Below are 12,818 nucleotides of genomic sequence, written 5' to 3'. Positions count from 1 at the left end.
CTGGAGAAAAGTGATGATTTGATATCTTCTTGAGGCATATGAAGAAAGCAATATAAAAGGATCTTTGATCAAAAGGTCTTCAGAAATTAAACTTGACCAGTTTTCAGAGTAGCAGCCGTGTTAGTCTGTATCTGCAAAAAGAATAGGAGTGCTTGTGGCACCTTAGAGACTAACCAATTTATTTGAGCATAAGCTTTCGTGAGCTACAGCTCACTTCATTGGATGCATGCCTCCGATGAAGTGAGCTGTAGCTCACAAAAGCTTATGCTCAAATAAATTTGTTAGTCTCTAAGGTGCCACAAGTACTCCTTTTCTTTAAACTTGACCAGTCGCTGATGAGGCAACCCTGTAGAAGCTTAATTAGTATTGATCCAGATTCATTTTTAAGATTTAGAATTAGCGGCCTAAGAGGAAGGTTTTCCATTGTAGTTTATGCCACAGAGTGTCTGTTATTATATCACATACGTCCCAGACAAGCCTGATTTTCATTTGATTGAGATTAACACGCACAACCTCACTAATATTTGAAGACAATTTCTCTGCCTTATTTTCTCCCTGTTTCATATCCCATAGAGATTACTCTAGACTGCTGCTGCTTGGCACTGTTATTTATATAAAGATATGAAATGTATTTGTACTTGAGGGCTTGTCTGTAACGGTGTATACTATTTCAGATAGTAGACATTGGCAGGAATTACTGTGAAAAATGACTTTCAAGTGACAGCTTTATCCTGCCTATAATATTTCATTGCCTGCAACTTTCAATTAATCACGGAATAACAAAACATTCTGTCTGGCGACAATGGTGTGTCCATTAATATCAAGAAGTGAGTGAGTCTCGGCTTTAAGAATGTGAATGCTGCCACTGACCCTGACCACTCTTGCTCCTTAATCAGTAAGTTTCAGTGTATAGGGAACATTTCCCCCCCTTCCTTTATTGTCCGCCTTTGTGATCTGTTAAACTGCAATCCATAATGTCTTGCATCTTTATAATAGCCTGATGGTGTGAGGTTTTAAATGATCTTATGAATTTGACTTTGGCTCACTCTGCATAGACCTTGGTGTCTTCAATGATTTTTCTCCATCCTGTTGAAGAGGGCGATAAGGAAGAGATGACTCTAGAGAAAAGTTTCAGAGTAACAGCCGTGTTAGTCTGTATTCGCAAAAAGAAAAGGAGTACTTGTGGCACCGTAGAGACTAACCAATTTATTTGAGCATGAGCTTTCGTGAGCTACAGCTCACTTCATCGATGAAGTGAGCTGTAGCTCACGAAAGCTCATGCTCAAATAAATTGGTTAGTCTCTAAGGTGCCACAAGTACTCCTTTTCTTTTTTCTAGAGAAAAGGACTTTGGTGATATGTCTCTTGGGTTTTCATGCATCCTGTTGCAATCTCTGAAGAAATGAAAGGAGAGAGCGGGAGAGCACATTATTGGAAAATAAAAGATATGGATTGTAAATTTTGCACCAGAAATGGTGTGTCCGTCTCCAACATGACCAGATTGCTAGACTGGCACCTTCCATGTGCTAGACTTCATCAGCAATCACTAGAGAATTCTTGCAGCAGTTCTTCTTGGGGGCTTATGTTGCTCTTAACATTTAAGTATTCCTGGTTGCTCTCTCCCCTTTGAAATAAGACCCAACGTGATGTATCGGTGTATTGAAATCCCAAACTCTCACCATGTCCAAAGCCATATTTCTACCTCAAATTGAAATGCTGAGAAAAGCTTTTTGGGAGTGTTGGGGCTTGGGCCACAAAAGAACAAAGACTCTATGGTTTCACATAGCAAATAAGTGAATCTATGATACTAGACGCAACTCAGAAGTAGTTCCTGTACCCACTGAAGTCAGTAGTTAGTTTTCTGTTGATTTCTGTGGAGGCAGAATTGAGCTCTCTATACTATATGCAGCTAAAGTGAGTAGAAGTCAGTTAGTAATGCTTTTAGTAAGCCTGTTTGTAAATGGGTTTCCCCTCAAGAATGAAGGGAAACAGAAATATATTAGAAAAAAATGATGCATTAGATCACACCAGAAAATTATTTTGAACCGTCTGAGCCATTTTCCGTGTGAACTATTAAAGCAGAGCATTAGTGTGTTCTGTACAATAGCAGAATATCTTCTTTTAATTTTATTGATTTATTTATTTGATGCATTGATGCTGTTTGGAAATTTGTGGTACTTTTGATTGACTTGTTTTTGTCAATGGGATGCTGAAGGGGGTTTATATGATTTTCTGATGTGGAGTTTAAAGGAAGGGTGTGTGTGTGTTTTGATAAAATAAAACCAATCTTTTGGGACCCAAAGAAAGATAGCAAGGTTTTCAGCTCTTCAGTGAGGCTCGCCACTTTGCTTGGCTAGCTGAAGGCTTTCCATTGCTGCTGGATACTCAGCCAAACAAAGCTTGCATGACAGAGACTATGCTAATCAAGGGTTTATCCTGAATGTGGTTGTGGTTCAGTAAATACAGTGTTATGCCATTGCCATACACAATTTTTAATTCCCCGTGGACGATATGACTTTTGACAATTCGCAAGGGTTTTGCTTATGATTCTTCATCTAGCCTTTTATTAACACTATGTCTCTGCCTATCCTGTTGTATTAGGGTTGATCTTGCAAACTACTGAATTCTCTCAACTCAAAGAACTGAGGGCATTCGGCGCCACACAGGGTTGAGTTCTAGTGTCTGGATTGGGCCATCACCTCAGCTGGTAAAAATGGACATGGCTCTATTGAGCCACTAACACTAGATGAGGATCTGTCCAGTTGTGTGGGGATGGGTATGCTGCTGGCAAGGGCGATAGATGGGCTAGTATGTGTTCTAGCTACAACTTGGATCCTAAAACCAAAAGTGGAGCAAAGTGGGGTGTCTTCTCCACCACTGGTTTTGCTTCCCAAAGTTATTTTTTTAGAATCTCCTTAGTGTAGTGTCCAGGTAGCAGAATAGCCTTAAAACCATATTAAAAGTCTGAATAAGCTCAGTGATTAAGTTAGCAAAAATTCTCCTTTTCCTCTCCCTTTCCTCTTCTCTGCTCTACCCGCCCCCCCCCCGCCTCCAAAATCCCTTCTCAATAGGGGAAATGCAGATCATATCGATCTCTTCCGCCTCCTTACAAGAGCCATGTGCGGGCTATGTACTTTTTTTGTCTCCGATTTCGTGAATAACTTAATTGCTTTGTTATCCCTTTGGGTATATGTAATATTAACATTGGTTAATGACCTTAATTCAAGTTTTTACCATTAATAAAATGGCATTGCTTAAAATTAAGCATTACATTTCAATTAGCACTCCATCAAAAACTTTAATAGTCTGGAGCATTAAAATGATATTTAAAAAAAAATTTCTTATACATTTTTTATTGTGTCATGCTAATTTCCAAAGAGTGATTGAGAGCCCAGACGATCTGAGGAACGACCCTATCTGCCATGTTTCTTGAGGGAACTTCTTTCTTTTATGACATTATGCAAAAAGGTCACATTTCCACAAAGCAGGAATCTGTTTCAGTCACCTCCTGAATTCATTATCATCTCTTTTACTTTTTAACATGAGGCACATGATATACAGGCACCCCAGGTGGACATGTTTAAATTAATCTAGTAATAATTGATTCAGAAGAGATTTGGAGGACAGAATTTGCATAAAAGGCATAATGAGAGCAAATCCTCAGAGGCCGACTGAACAGCTAAGTCCCTGAATAACTTACATCTTCTAAACTAATTTGGTTATATATGCAGTATGGTAGTGCGGGGGTTAGAACTCATGTGCTTGGAATTCATTACACACAGTTCATCTTTTCCAGAAAGCCCTAGCTCCACAGTGTGTGAAACTAATGCCAGCCTTCCTAGCACTCATGCATAGCCCGTGAAATGACAAGCTCTGGATCTGAAGGGTTATTTTTAAAAGTTGTTCCACAGTGTAAAGTCAGCACCATGAGACTGGGAGATACTCTGTTTGGAGACTGTCCTCCCAAAAGATGACATTTTCTAAATCAGGTTCAAAACTGGAGGTTTGACCCAGCTTTTAGCAACATGTCAGAAGTGTGTGGAGGGCTGCATAGTCTTAGATATTCCCTCCTACTACACCAGCATGGTTCTGTCTGGCCTAATGTTAGATCACACAGAGTCCGACCCTGTGAGGGGCTGAGAACCCTCAGTCCCACTGATGTCGCTGGGAGCGGAGGGAGCTCAGCAGTTCCCAGGATAGGGACCATAAACTAGAGCCCACTGCAAAGTGAATTTTGAGGCAATGAAAACAGTGAGCCAGATTTTCTCAGAGGACCTGCTTTTGCTCCTCTTGAAGCTGATGGCGAACTTCCACTAACCTCAGTGGGAGCAAGAGCAGGCCAGTTCACTATGGTGCAAGCCTATTGACAGTTGTACTAGGGTATCTGAGAAAGAAATTTGGTCCAGCCTGCTAAAGACAAGATCACAGCCTGGTTGTTTCATGGGTAGAACAGAGGTAAGTATGAGTATTAGGGGGACTGATGTCAGACACTTATGTGGTGTAAATTGGAGTGGTTTTAGTGGAGCTACTCTGATGAGAATTTCGTCCTACATTGTTTGGTTGAAGCCCTTACACTCAGCACGGTTATTAACATTTCTACACCCTTCATGGTAATGAAGAGTAGAAGTGACTTGTGATTTGGATATTTTCCTACTTGTTTCTCTCCCTTTAAGTGATGTTCTGCAGCTGTATATGTTTTAGCATAACACACTTTTTCCTAAAGAACACCTGCCCAGAGTGCAATAGATGGGGCTGATAAAAGTAGCCTCGTCGGTCCATGGATGAGAAAAGTTAATGTAGTGCAGCAGCTGCTGGCCTCTGAATAATGTGCAGAATAAAACTGGTGTGCTGGGTGTAGCAGGAAAAGGGAGACTATGTTTGATTTTTTCCCCCACCCCTTTCACATTCTGGGCATTTATAGACCTTTTGGATGCTTTGTAGCTGAGAGCTTGCTTGTGATAAACGATGCTGTGAAGTGCCAAAATGACACTGCAGTGAAAAGTACTCGTGGTTCCAAGCATACTAAACTTGAGTTCCATTGTAACGTTGTTGAGTGCTTCTCCCTCTCTAGTTATAATTAAGTCATATATTTCTTATGAGGCAGCTGATAATCATAAATCTCAGCCAAAAACACACAAGCTGTGATTTCTCTATCTCACACATACACACGTTAGATAAAGATTTTTCTCATCCAGTTATTGCACAGACTCCAGTGTTTTTGAGAGAAATACTGCAGGGTGTGCTACAAGTTTGTTATGCCAATCCGATTATGCTTGATTGGGCAGTGCGGGATTTTGAGTATCCATAATGCCTTGTGGTAGCTAGAACAGAGGAATGGCAATTGTTGATCCAGGGGTAGTTGGGCAGGGCAAGTGGAGGAGGAAGGAAGCTGTAACTGGAGTCTTTAAGTCAGAAAATAAAGTCTTGCTGAGTAGATCAAGCCTATATGTTAAGCCTGACTATCAGATAGGAAGTTGGGTGGCATGGCTATTTGATATATTGGCTTTTGTCTGCTGGAGACTCAAGTTCCAATCCTGGCTTATGTCACAAGTAGCAATAAGGCCTGGTCTACACCTAATACTGAGGACAACCTAGCTACATCACTCAGGGCTGCGCAAAATTAGAGATCTAATTAAGGTGACTTAAGTCCCAATATAGACACCGCTTGGTTGAAAGAAGAATTCTTCCGTAGACCAAGCTACCACCTGCGGAGGGGGTGGGTTGACTTCAGTGAGTGAAAACCCACTTCTTTCGCTGTAGTGTCTGTGCTACAATGGCACAGCTGCACTCCTGCCGCTGTCACGTTTCTAGTGTAGACATACCCTGAGTTTGCTGATCTCCTTTTACTCCCTTCCTCATGTTGCAGTCACAAGACCACCACAGGGGCTGGTACGGTGCAGTATGATCATCAGTCTCTCCTCAGAAGAGTCCCAGGACTGGACTAGCCAGGGGCTTTACAGTGTTGAGTCGAAGGGGGAACTTCCACAGTACTGTATCTGTCTGAACTATGCCTGACTTACTTCCAGGGCTGTTACTAATTTCTCCTCACTGCCACAAGCACTACAGTTGTTCCAAAAGGCTTAATCAAAGAACACCACCAGTGTGCCTCTACACTGCAATATAAAACAATGTCAGTAAAACTTTATGGTTAGTACTGTAATTGCGCAAAAGTCAAGCAGAGTTATGGTTTCCAAATTAAACTGGGAGAACAAGGAGGGCCTTGTCTCTGAAGTGTTTGGAGTCAAGAGACCTGAGTTACTTTTCTGGCTCTGCCAAAGACTGGTTATTTGCCTCTGGGCAAGCCACTTACTTGCTATGTGCCTCAGTTTTCCCACTTGTAAAATGGGGCTAGTAAAATTAACTCACGGGAGTGTTGAGAAGGTAAATTCATTGGTGTTTGTGATGTGTTCCAAGAGCCTCTGATAGAAGGGGCTATAGAAGTGCACAGTATTATAAAAGTGAACAGTAACTTTGCATGAATATGGACATTTCTACTGAATCTTTTTGAATTTAAAAAAATGATGAGAAAAATAATTGAAAATATCTCCCATTTCCACAGCATAAGAATATAAGAACGGCCATACTGGGTTAGACCAAAGGTCCATCTAGTCTAGTATCCTGTCTGCCGACAGTGGCCAATGCCAGGTGCTTCAGAGGGAATGAACAGAACAGGTAACCATCAAGTGATCCATCCGCTGTTGCCCATTCCCAGCTTCTGGCAAACAGAGGCTAGGGACACTATCCCTGCCCATCCTGGCTAATAGCCATTGATGGATGTATCCTCCATGAATTTACCTAGTTCTTTTTTGAACCCTGTTATAGTCTTGGCTTTCACAACATCCTCTGGCAAAGCGTTCCACAGGTTGGCTGTGTGTTGTGGGGAGAAATATTTCCTTTTGTTTGTTTTAAACCTGCTGCCTATTAATTTCATTTGGTGACCCTCTGTTCTTGTATTATGAGAAGAAGTAAATAACACTTCCTTATTTATTTTCTCTACAGCAGTCATGGTTTTATAGACTTCTGTCGTATCCCCCCTTAGTCATCTCTTTTCCAAACTGAAAAGCTGCAGTCTTATTAAGTTCTCCTCATATAGCAGCTGTTCCATACCCCTAATAATTTTGTTGCCCTTTTCTATACCTTTTCCACTTCCAATATATCGTTTTTGAGATGGGGCGACCACATCTGCATGCAGTATTCAAGATGTGGGCGTACCATGGATTGATATAGAAACAATATGATATTTTCTGTCGTCTTATCTATCTCTTTCCTAATGATTCCCAACATTCTGTTAAACAATTAATTACTGAGAAAATATACTTGCATTTATTTAAATGTTTATTGAGTTACTGCAGTAAGGGGCAAATCCTCTGCTCTAGAGGAGGCACTTTGGGGCTGACAGTGAAGTTAGTGCTGGTGGATGCACTACTTTACAGATCCAGAACGCATGGGTAGTGCAAGAACTGTCTGTTCGAGGAGGCTAGCCTCTGGCCCCACCCCTTCTGCCCAAGGCTCCTCCCCCAAATATTCTGCCTCCCCTCCCCTGCCAGCCCCAGAGTGCCGGGTGGCCCAAGTCCCATGCCACAGTCTGTCCCACCTTACCCCCGTCCCTACCCCAACCCCCGCCCATTTTGGGGAAGAGGAGCAGCCTGGGCTGGGGCCCCAGGGGAATAGCAGGAGGGGGCCTCGGGGCAAAGCATGGGGCAGGGCCCTGGATGCTTAGCATGAACTGGCAGCCCCCCATCAATGCCTCCCCCTCCCCTCAGCACCTCCGCCCACTGGCAGGCCCCGCCAATCAGCGCTTCCTCCTCCCTTCCAGCACCTACTGCTTGCTGTGGATCAGCTGTTTCTCGGCATCAGGAGGCACTGCGGGGGGGAAACGGGGAGCAAGGGTGCAGCACGCTCGGGAGAGGAGGCGGGAAGGGGCGGGAAGAAGCAGGGCAGAGGTGAGCCATTGGGGGAAGGGGTGGAGTTGGGGCGGAGCTGGGGGGGAGCACACCCTGGCTGGTTAGAAACTCAGTGCAAGAAGCCCTGTGCAAGAAATTTATGGCCTGATTTTGCAAGGTGCTGAGTACTGTAGCACCCACTGACTTCACTTGGAGTTCAGGGTGATGGACACTTCTGAAAATCAGCTCCTTAATCTCTGCCTTGGTTTCTCTATCTGTGAAATGGGGACCTTGAAAACTCATTTCATACTCAGTGCAGTTCCTAGCAGACAAGCCTCAGTACAAAACCCATCATCACTTCTGGCAACCTTCTTGACCATCTCAGCAGAGATGACAAGTACTGACTGGGGATAGGAATGGAAATACCTTTTCATTGAGGGCATGGGGAGTTAGCTCAAATGGTAGAGCGCTCGCGTACCATATGAGAGGTAGCGGGATCGTTGCCTACGTTCTCCAAGCTGCTGCTCTTTCCCACCCCTCCCATCTTTCTCGTTTAGTTGGTGTTGGTCCTGATTTAGTTGGGGTTGGTCCTGCTTTGAGCAGGGGGTTGGACTAGATGACCTCCTGAGGTCTCTTCCAACCCTAATCATCTATGATTCTAGGGTCCCCGCGAGAAGGATTGAGGCACTCGGTCAGGGCAATGTGTGCAAGTTTGACTGTCAAACTAGTTCCTTGGATAAACAGAAGACTTCAGACTCCAGGGCACTTTTCACAAACGCTAAATTCATATGAAAACCCTTAACAAAATAGCTCATGTTTTTATATTACATGTTGCCAATAAAGCAAGTTCAAAGGTCTTTTTTTCTTTTGAGGGCATCTTGAAGCACGTAGGAAATAAGTCCATGTGTGGTTAGGTTAGCTCTGTACAAAAGTAGATTTAAGTGTCTGCAGAGCAGGAATTTATTTATGCCTCTTGAGTTTGGCAGGTGCCCAGTGATATAGTAGGTCATGCTCTGCTGCACATGCCTGTACTATTGATTCCGAAATATTTTATGGGAAGTTTATATAATAGAATTCTGTTCTGGAGGAACCTCCTCTAAGGGTGACAGCAGTTCAGTTTCCATGACCATTCAGTCGCTAGCTTCTCTGCCAACAAGGGGGCCAACTAATGCCAGTTGGTGGCTCCTCTGATTTGGACACATGCCCATGCAGAAGTGGATTGAGATCCACTGACTCATTTCAGACTGGGCCACCAAGCTGCCATTAGAGAGTATCATCTTGTAGTATCTAATCCAAAGCCCACTGAAGTCATTGGGGGTCTTTCAATTGACTTCAGTGGTCTTTGGATCACGTCCTTGGTCACTACCATGGTGAGCTGGAATCAAATGGTGATGTAGAGATAGAATGCTTCTAATCCCATTACCCATGGGATGTTAGATGGGGTGGGATCTGAGTTACCCAGGAAAGAATTTTCTGTAGTATCTGGCTGGTGAATCTTGCCCATATGCTCAGGGTTTAGCTGATGGTCATATTTGGGGTCGGGAAGGAATTTTCCTCCAGGGCAGATTGGAAGAGGCCCTGGAGGTTTTTTGCCTTCCTCTGTAGCATGGGGCACGGGTCACTTGCTGGAGGATTCTCTGGTCCTTGAAGTCTTTAAACCACAATTTGAGGACTTCAATAGCTCAGACATAGGTGAGAGGTTTTTCGCAGGAGTGGGTGGGTGAAATTCTGTGGCCTGCGTTGTGCAGGGCGTCAGACTAGATGATCATAATGATCCCTTCTGACCTTAGTATCTATGAATCCCTTGAACTATCTAGTCCTATAGATGCTCATACCTTAGACCATTTCTTCCCAGCTCCCTTTCATGCTTCCATGCCATGTGCCTGCAATGTGAGTTAGTAAGTTAAGTAACTTCTTATTTTATGTGGAGATGTCCGAACTATTCACATAAGTCAAGATAACAAAGATTAGAGTAATGTGTCTTGTTGTATTTCCTGATTTGCATTGTTTTACTCCTGTATGAGAAACAACAATGTTGTCAAAAGCTGGTGAGTGCTTCAAAAGAGATAACACTGAGTTATACACTCAGAAAGAGTAATGATGGCCCAGTGGTTAGAGTGCAAGCTGGACACCCAGGTTCAAGTTTCTGCTCTGCTACAGACTTCCTGTGTGACCCTGGGCAAGTCACTTAGCCTTTCTGTAAAAAGGAGGTAATAATACTTCTCTGTGTTGTGAGGATAAATATCTTGGAGATTCTTAGGTCCTCATGATGGTATGCTAATTAGGGCCATGCAAGGAGCTCGTAGAGACTGATGCATCTACAAGTAACAAATCCCAGCCAGAACCAAGAACTTCAGAGTCTAAATGGAAGTAAAAGTAGAAATAAGTCAGTGGTTTAAAAAATGAAAACAAAACCACAGTGCATTGATTAAAACAAAAAAAAAAAAAAGAGAGAGATACTCTTCCCTGGTACGCATCTGGAAAATGGTTTATGTAGTCAAATGTATCTAGCATTAAAAAATAAAAAGTTCAGTATGTTAGAAGGGAGTCTAGTTCTGTAAATGTGATTGAAACGTGTTATATAATTGCACTGTATCATTTTCTGTTGTAAGACAGATCACTGTTCACAATATAAACAGCACTAATGGGTAAATGTACCAACTGCTGGTGGCAGAGAGAAAAGCTCTGTTTTTTTTTCTTGATATTGAGAAGCAGCCTTTTGAAACAGTCTGAAAGAGTGAACTCCAGCTGGCTGCAGTCTGTGGTCAGGGCAAGCAATGACATATGAATATAGCAAGGACTGCATTTTTGTCCGCATTGGGTTGGAGTTTTTTTTTTACAGTGCGTAGTTTGCTGTGCTAGGCTGTCATGACTGTATTGCTCAGCTGTCATGTTGTATAACATTTATATTTATTTTGTGTATTGGTCCAATGCAGATTTTGAATATCTTGGTGCCAATGCACCTCTGTCTGCTGTTGCTCCCAGCTTCCAATGTCCTGTTTCAATAAAACCATAAACTTACCCACCCACCATAAAAAGGCTTTTGAAGTTATTTTTTAAAAATCCAAGCATGCATTTCCCATTGATTACAGTGGGTCTCAGTTCAAGGGGTTCATGGCATTGATTTTTGTTCAGTTTTTCAGAGTAGTGGGAACTTCACAGATATTTAAGTTTTAGATTTTTTTAAGGTTTCTTTTTCACCTTGGTTCTCCTTGGTATCATTTTGAAAGTAATGATCTTGAATACAACTTTAGATTTAATAACACTGGTAAACCTTTAAAGAGAGAGTGGAAATTTACACTATCAGGGAAAACTTTCTAGGGAACACTGATATCTCTACTGGGCTGTGGCATAGTCTCCCAGGGAAAGTGGCAGAAATCCAATCACTTGGCACATTTTACAACTAGTCTGGACAAAATGCTAGTAACTGTACAATAGGGAACACTGCGTTAGCAGGAGAATGGACTGCATGACATTGGGAGTCTTTTCTCCCTGCAGCTTTTATGGTTCCATGATCCTGGAGAGTATGAAAATTGGGCTTCTCTACCCCCTGATTCTAGACTTCACAGTGAATTAGGAGTTCATCACAGGAATGTGCAGGCGGCGTAGCACGTCTTTGTGTCAAGGGTGAGCATTTTATATCTGGCTATTGTTGCAACTCAACAGTGTCAATCAAGGTCACCTTTTTTGGGTGAGGTGCTCCCAGATCCTCTCCCCCCTTTTGACATCCTCTACCATAATGAGCACCTTGTAGTGGAGGAAGGCTGCATGCTACCTTCTCTGGAACCCAGGGTGGAGAGAGTGATTCAAAGCACATCTTCCTAGATATTGGGAATATTTGCTGTGTTCAGTCCCTTGCTCGCTTGTGTAGTGATAAAGTTTTTGATACAAGAGGGGATGTGTTAGGGTCGCTTCCCCCCTCCCTCCCGATTTGCTGCTTGGCTTGTACTTGTAACACTGTTGAAGCCACTGCCCTAACTCCTCCTCCCCACACTATCCTCTTTTGATGCCTCCCATCATAGCGTGGTTTGCATGTAACATCTCCCCAGAACCCTTTGTGTGCGTGTGTGTGTGATCCCTGCAATAGCCTTGTCTTTAATGGCATGAGCTATAGACTGTGCTAACCTTAACTTTGAATTATTTTCCAGCTCTCATTTCTGCCAGTGCCACTCGTTATTTTTACTTGCTTGTGTTTTTAAAAGAAAATATATATATATCTCCCTCTTGAGGAGAATCGTGGTGGGATTTTATAAAACCCCTCCATGAAATCTGTGCTAATCTGGGGCCTGAGAATAGCTAAATGCCAGTAATACTTGTCACAGTTTAGGGCAACTACACCTATATTCCCCCCGCTGTGCTCCATCAAGGACATCCACTTAAAGGTTTCTGGCCCCCAGCCATCACCGCTCTTGGGCGGAGACCTGCTCCTCACTCCCTCTTGACCAGTGTTTTTCCAGGCTGCACAGTTCCCTTACACTGTGATATTCCCAGCAAGCCAGACTCCCTAAACAAGCTAGAGTCTGCACTTTGCTTCCTCTCCAGAGGCTATGAATAGAGTCATTGCCCATAGGTGTCAGTTACCACACAGCTCTTTCTAAGGAAGTGTGTTTGTTCTTAAGGTGAAAGCATTATAGAGAAAACCTATTGAAAACAATAAAAGAACCTATACACATGCTAAAAAGCTTACCAAACATCACCTATAAGTCATATGGGCCCTAGTAGTACAAGTCCTTCCAAGCCTTCCGGAAGGATTAGAGCTCCCCACCCATTTGCTTGATCAGAAAGAAGGCCCTGAATCAACAGGAAAACATAGGAATGGCCATACTGGGTCAGACCAATGATCCATCTAGCCCAGTATCCTGTCTTCCGACAGTGGCCAATGCCAGATGCTCTAGAGGGAATGAACATAACAGGGCAATTCTTGAGTCATCCATCC

At 43.0% G+C, this 12,818-nt stretch overlaps 1 protein-coding gene across 8 annotated transcripts in view; it reads left to right on the top strand.

Moving 5' to 3' along the window:
* SEMA5B (semaphorin 5B) overlaps positions 1–12,818 on the top strand; it is a 362,976-nt gene that overhangs the window by 171,052 nt on the left and 179,106 nt on the right. For 2 of the 8 annotated variants that reach the window (XM_084642528.1, XM_084642525.1), the window contains one exon: positions 6,559–6,671. The exons of the other annotated variants lie outside the window; for them this stretch is intronic. The gene's annotated coding sequence lies outside the window, so the exon portion shown is untranslated. The remainder of the gene's footprint in view (positions 1–6,558; positions 6,672–12,818) is intronic. 8 annotated transcript variants of the gene reach the window in all.

Source organism: Lepidochelys olivacea (genome assembly GCF_965140295.1).
Source record: "Lepidochelys olivacea isolate rLepOli2 genome assembly, chromosome: 11".
Lineage (NCBI taxonomy): Eukaryota > Metazoa > Chordata > Testudines > Cheloniidae > Lepidochelys > Lepidochelys olivacea.
This window is presented reverse-complemented; position numbering and strand designations above follow the sequence as displayed.